We start from the raw sequence: 7,008 nt of genomic DNA on the forward strand, positions 1-7,008 counted from the left end.
CAGACAGTTCTCCAGCGACCAACTATGCCGAAGTCCCCGGGTAAACATCGGGTTACTAAGCGCAGGGCCGCGCTTAGTAACCCGATGTTTACCCTGGTTACCATTGTAAATGTAAAAAAACAAAAACACTACATACTCACATTCCGGTGACTGTCACGTCCCTCGCCGTCAGCTTCCCGCACTGACTGTGTCAGTGCCGGCCGTAAAGCACAGCACAGCGGTGACGTCACCGCTGTGCTCTGCTTTTACTTTACGGCCGGCGCTGACAGTCAGTGCGGGAAGCTGACGGCGAGGGACGTGACACCGGAATGTGAGTATGTAGTGTTTTTGTTTTTTTACATTTACAATGGTAACCAGGGTAAACATCGGGTTACTAAGCGCGGCCCTGCGCTTAGTAACCCGATATTTACCCTGGTTACAAGCGAACACATCGCTGGATCGGTGTCACACACACCGATCCAGCGATGACAGCGGGTGATCCAGCGACGAAATAAAGTTTCAAACGATCTGCTACGACGTACGATTCTCAGCGGGGTCCCTGATCGCAGTAGCGTGTCAGACACAGCGAGATCGTATGTATATCGCTGGAACGTCACGGATCGTGCCGTCATAGCGACCAAAGTGCCACTGTGAGACGGTACCCTAAGGCCATGCTGGGATTTGTTGTTATCAGTCATTATCAGACTGCTAACCATACAGGATCCACAGTACTGATAATACAGTCAGTATCAACAAGTAAACATTTATATCCAGGTATCTTATAAGTGCAATTTTCTCTGATTGGAGTTGTTCTTTATTTTCGTCTCCATCTTGGTGCCCTTAATAATAAGAATGTTAGTAAAATGCCCTCTGCATAAAAATATCTGTCCATATTATTTCCTAACTAAGCCTCCTATGTTATATGGCCTCGACACTGTCTGCTTTAATGCGCTATAACCACCCCACTGTCTGCCATTATCCGCTATAACAGTCGCGCAATCCACCCTTATGAACCACGGCCTATACCGTCAGTGTACCCTCTCCCCTATTTACCCTTACTTCTCTCCATACTGTGCCCTCATTCCATTTCAATTGTGTGCCTCCTCCTCACAATATGCCCTCATACTGCCCACCATACTGCCCTCTCGAAACTGTACCCCCTCCTCACACCTCTCATTATACACTGTGTTCCAAATTATTATGCAAATAATATTTCCTCATATTTTCTCTAAATTACCTATCTGGATTGCAGTCATTGTTATTTTGCAGTCATCTACTATTCTAGTATAATTGCAATGTTTTGGAACAAACTGCCTATGAAAACAGTATCTTTTAAAAAAAAAATAAACACTCAAAATGCATGTTCCAAATTATTATGCACAGCAGAGTTTTCAACCTTTTTTTTTTAATTTTGAACAAAAAAATGGTCAATTGTGAAGTTATAAGCATTATCAGCTTATTACAAAATGAAATCAAACAGTTTTCAAGTGAAAACTTTATTTTAGGTGATGTTACATTTGCACATAGGACCCCTTGTTCGAAAGAAGCTTCTGAACTCTCTCGTCCATTGAATTTGTCAGTTTTTGGATGGTTTCTGCTCCAATTGTTTTGCATGTGGACAGAATCCCCTCCCAGAGCTGTTGCTTAGATGTGAACTGCCTCCCGCCATCATAGACACTCCTTTTGATGATGCTCCAGAGGTTCTCAATGGGGTTGAGGTCAGGGGAAGATGGTGGCCACACCAGAAGTTTGTCCTCTTTTATGCCCATAGCAGCCAGAGATGCAGATGTGTTTTTTGCAGCATGAGACGGTGCATTATCATGCATGAAAATGATCTTGCTGCGGAAAGCACGGTTCTTCCTCTTGAACCATGGCAGGAAGTGTTGTTTCAGAAACTCCATATAGATTATGGAGTTCATCTTTACCCCTTCAGGGATCATAAAGGGGCCGACAATCTCTCTCCCCATGATTCCAGCCCAAAACATTACTCCACCTCCTCCTTGTTGGTGCCTTAGCCGTGTTTTCATGGGGTGTCCATCAACCAGCCATCCTCCACTCTATCCATCTGGACCATCGAGCGTTGCACGGCACTCATCGGTGAACAAAACAGTTTGGAAGTCAGTCTTCATGTATCGTTTGGCCCACTGGAGCCATTTCTGCTTGTGTGCAGTGGATAGAGGTGGTCGACAGGATGGCTTACGCACCTCTGAAGGACCCTGCATCTTGTTGTTCTGGGGACGTTGGAGGCACCAGCAGCTTCAAAAACTTGTCTGCTGCTATGACAAGGCATTTTTGCAGCTGCTCTTTTAACCTTACGCAATTGCCTGTTGGAAAGAGTCCTCAGTTTTTCCTTATCAGCACGCACACGTGTGTGCAGGGAATCCGCTACATACTTCTTGATTGTGCGATGATCACGATGAAGTGTCTTGGCAATGTTAATTGTGGTCATGCCTTGACCTAAATACTCCACAATTTGTTGCTTCTCAGCAGCCGACACATCCTTTTTCTTTCCCATTTTGGCAAAAAATGTAGGCTGCTTAAAGGGAACCTGTCACCACGTTTTTGGAAGATGGGATAAAAATAGCGTTAAATAGGGGCAGAGGTGGGCGTTACATTAGAGTGTTTGTTATGCGTTTATTACCCACCTAAGTTGCCGAAATACCTTTGCAAAGTCTCCGTTTTCGCCTGTCAATCAGGCTGGTCTGGTCAGATGGGCGTGGTGTCTTCCCCCAGATCTTGTTTAGTTTTCCGTTGGTGGCGTAGTGGTGTGCGCATGCCCAAGGTCCCGAATCCTCTGCCAGGGGATTTCAAAGAGCGCGGTGTCCGTTATTGCATTGGTGATCGGTGGGCGCGGCCATCTTCCTTTGGCCGCGCGTGCGCAGAAGCGGCGCTCTGCTTGCCGCGGCGCTCTGCTGGCCGCGGCTTCAGGAAAATGGCCGCCGCGATATCCATCTGCGCACGCGCGGCATCCCGCGGCCATTTTCCTGATGCCGCGGCCAGCAGAGCGCCGCTTCTGCGCACGCGCGGCCAAAGGAAGATGGCCGCGCCCACCGATCACCAATGCAATAACGGACACCGCGCTCTTTGAAATCCCCTGGCAGAGGATTCGGGACCTTGGGCATGCGCACACCACTACGCCACCAACGGAAAACTACGCAAAATCTGGGGGAAGACAACGCCCATCTGACCAGACTAGCCTGATTGACAGGCGAAAACGGAGACTTTGCAAAGGTATTTCGGCAACTTAGGTGGGTAATAAACGCATAACAAACACACTAATGTAACGCCCACCTCTGCCCCTATTTAACGCTATTTTTATCCCATCTTCCAAAAACGTGGTGACAGGTTCCCTTTAATAATGTGGAACAGCCTTCTTAAGTAGTCTTGCCTTTATTTGGACACACCGGCCAAACTAATGTGCACAGGTCTCTGCAATTGCTTTCAGTGATATAAAGAGCCCTGACACACATCACCATCAATGAGTTTAAATGACAAACAAAAAAATTCTAACCTTATCACTCCTAAACTCTATGTGCATAATAATTTGGAACACAGTGTATAGTATGGTCACCACCACAGTCCCCCATATATAGAATGATGGTCCCCACAGCACCCTATGCAGTATTTTGGGCCCCCAAGTCACTGATAGAGTGTAATAGCTCCATATATACAGTATAGTGGCCCCCAGAGCACCCCACACAGTATGGTATCCACCACAGCCCAATATACAGTGTGATATTCACCACAGTGCCCTATACAGATTGGTCATCACAGCCCCCCATAATAAGGTCCCCAAAAAAAACAATACAGTAAGGCCACCAAAGACCCCAATATGTCACTTAAAGCTCCCTATATAGTATGGTCATCACAGTCCCTTTCCAGCATGATGTCTCCACAGCCCCCAGTATTATATCCCCCACAGTCCAGGTGTAATGTTCCCTACAGACCCCTATATAATCTGATGTCACCCACTGCCAGCCCCCAGTATAATGTCCTCCACAGCCAGCGCCCAGTATAATGTCCTCCACAGCCAGCCCCCAGTATAATGTCCTCCACAGCCAGCCCCCAGTATAATGTCCTCCACAGCCAGCCCCCAGTATAATGTCCCTCACAGCCAGCCTCCACTATAATGGCTTTCACAACCAGCCCCTACTGCCCCCCACAGCCATCCCTAGTATAATGTCCCCCAGAGCCAGATCCTCTTTTGATGGCATCCATTTAGTGGCAAAATAATGTAAGAAACATTTTTAAAAACTTACATTAATTCCAGGCTCTCCGTCCAGTGTGGAGACTTATAGGGAATGCATTGTTCCATGGGAAATAACATCTTCAAGTAACCCTTTCACAGTTGAAGAGAACGTGGCTCTGGTGGCACCTATTGGAGGAAGCAATCCAAGAAATCAGAAACTTTTAAAGAGAACTTGTCACCATATTAAACTAAAGATATTGCCATAATGGTGCTGGTATACTGATTTAATACATACTTTCAGTGAAGAAATACGTAGCTCGGTTTTTATAAAATCATTATTAGAAGTTTTAAACTCTTTGCATCAGGGCAAGACTGTGGGGTGCAGGGCCGGACTGGGACTAAAATTCAGCCCTGGCATTTGAAGTTACACAGGCCCACTTGCCACATGGTGACTGTATAATATCTTTGTACACTTGTAGGTTACAAGAAGTGAGAGGAGTGTAACACGACTATATAACATATAATTACAGCTGTATCCAGCATTACAGCTCAGTCCTATTAATTGCTTTTAGTTGCAGTACCAAGAAAAGCCGCTACTTTACCTACAGTACATAACTGGATCTCGTAGATAATGAAGGGATTGAGACGACCAAAGGCTATGGCACCTCATTCTGATGCTCCATATACATTGCCTACAGCCACTTTTGGTTCCGTTGTACAGCACGAGACCCGGTGACTCTGAAGAGCGGTGACATCAGTAACATCACCGCTCTTCAGATATTCCAGGTCTTGCGCTGAGCTCGGCGACTGGGAAGAGCGGTATTGTTACTACCGTCACCGCTCTTCAGAGTCGCTGGGTCTCGCCAGGTCTGGGCTAGTAGTGGGGGTGTCTGATAGACACCTCTCCATTACTTACACCAGGGATTGCTAGCAGCTGACATTATGCAGCTGACATCAACCCTAAAAATCATTATACATACCAGAATTAAATGCTTTGGCGGCTGGAAAAAGCTGTAGAATTAGCGCTATTTCCAGGCACCGGGTGCTAACTACAACTGTCATCATCCTTGCCTAATCTCCCTGCGAAGCATTTCTGTTGTATTTACATGTGATTGACAAAAATGAAGTCGTTCGCATGTATCCCGGCCTCTTTACACCAATTGAGAAAGAATGTAGGAAATAGAACAATCACAATTAGATCAATCTGTCCCCATACAGTATCATGTTATCAGCAGCACAACTACAGTTTACATCGGCGATGTGCTGCTGAGAACAAGGATTTCTGTTTCCACATAAACAATCCAATCACTCGAGCAGCATTTTGCTTGTTTAGTATAATACACCCCATAGTCCTCCATATATTATAATGAGCACCTGAGTCCTCCATATAGTATAATACACTCCTCAGTCCTCCATATAGTATAATATACTTCTCAGTCCTCCATATAGTATAATACACTCCTCATAGTCCTGCAATGCAATAATGTAGTAATGCAGCCCCCTCATATAGTATAATGCAGCCCCTGCATATATAATATATGGTAGCCCCCTCATAGAGCATAATGCAGCCCCCTATAGAATATAATGTAGCCCCTCCATAGAATACAATGCAGCCCTCCTCATATAGTATAATGCAGCTCCCCATAGAATATAATGTAGCCCCCTCATAGAGTATGATGCAATCACCCCTCATAGAATATAATAAATTTAATACACAGAATACATTTAATATAGACTATAATACAGCCTACCTCCCCATAGAATATAATGTAGCCCCATAAAAGAGTATGATGCAATCCTCCCTCATAGAATGTAATACAGCCCCCCATAGAATATAATATAACCCCCCATAGAACGTAATACAGCCCACTATAGAATGTAATACAGCCTCCCATAGAATATAATACAACCCCCCAGAGAATATAATACAACCCCCCATAGAATGTAATACAGCCCCTCATAGAATGTAATACAGCCCCCTATAGAATATAATACAACCCCACATAGAATGTAATACAGCCCCCATAGAATGTAATACAGCCACCTCATAGAATGTAATGTAGCGCCCCCACCAATATCCCCAAAATCCAGTTATCACTCATTGATATATTAAAAAAAACATACAGTCCTCACCTTTCCTCGTGCCCCGCGCTGCTCCTGGCTCAGGTATCAGCGGCCGCAGTCTGCCCGACACACAGCAGGTACGCGATGATATGACGTCATCGCGCACCCGCAGTGTCAGAGGCAGAGCAGGGAATCATGGGAGAGGGAGCATCAGCAGACGCTCTCTCCTCCATCATTGCATTCAACTGTATAGTTGAATGCGGCAGAGGTGGCGGGGGGTGAGTCGGCGCTGGAGGGGGGGAGTCTGCCCTGGTGCGCTGACAGCGGCACAGCGTGCACGAATCGAGCAGACCACTACTGGCACCAGCCCTTCTGGCATTTGCCAGAAGTGCCCGATGGCCAGTCCGGCCCTGGTGGGGTGGGACTGTGGGTAGAGTCTTCAGCTTTGCCATGGCGCCTCCGCTTCCTCTGCTGTTTTCTTTCCTATTTAAATTCCGCACCGCTGCCGTCCGCGCCGCAGCCGATGCTTGTGCAGATTGATCTCTCTATAGGCTTCAATAAAATGGCACCAGTAACTGCGCATGCGCAGAATGATCATCTGGCAGTCTTCGGGAAAATGGTGCCAGTGATGGCGCATGCGCAAATTGAGATCTCAGCTCGTCATTGATCTGTGTATGTGCCACACTCTAAAACAATAGAATAAAAATTATCAAAACGTAATGTATCCCAATATGGCATCAATAAAAAGTACAGATCAGCACGCAAAAAAAACGTGT

The 7,008-nt window shown here is 46.1% G+C and overlaps 1 protein-coding gene across 1 annotated transcript in view; it reads right to left on the reverse strand.

Annotated features, from left to right (window-relative positions):
- AK4 (adenylate kinase 4) overlaps nucleotides 1–7,008 on the reverse strand; it is a 68,465-nt gene that overhangs the window by 56,191 nt on the left and 5,266 nt on the right. Inside the window, exon 3 of the mRNA XM_077278226.1 lies at nucleotides 4,239–4,354. The gene's annotated coding sequence lies outside the window, so the exon portion shown is untranslated. The remainder of the gene's footprint in view (nucleotides 1–4,238; nucleotides 4,355–7,008) is intronic.

Source organism: Ranitomeya variabilis, chromosome 8 (assembly GCF_051348905.1).
Source record: "Ranitomeya variabilis isolate aRanVar5 chromosome 8, aRanVar5.hap1, whole genome shotgun sequence".
Lineage (NCBI taxonomy): Eukaryota > Metazoa > Chordata > Amphibia > Anura > Dendrobatidae > Ranitomeya > Ranitomeya variabilis.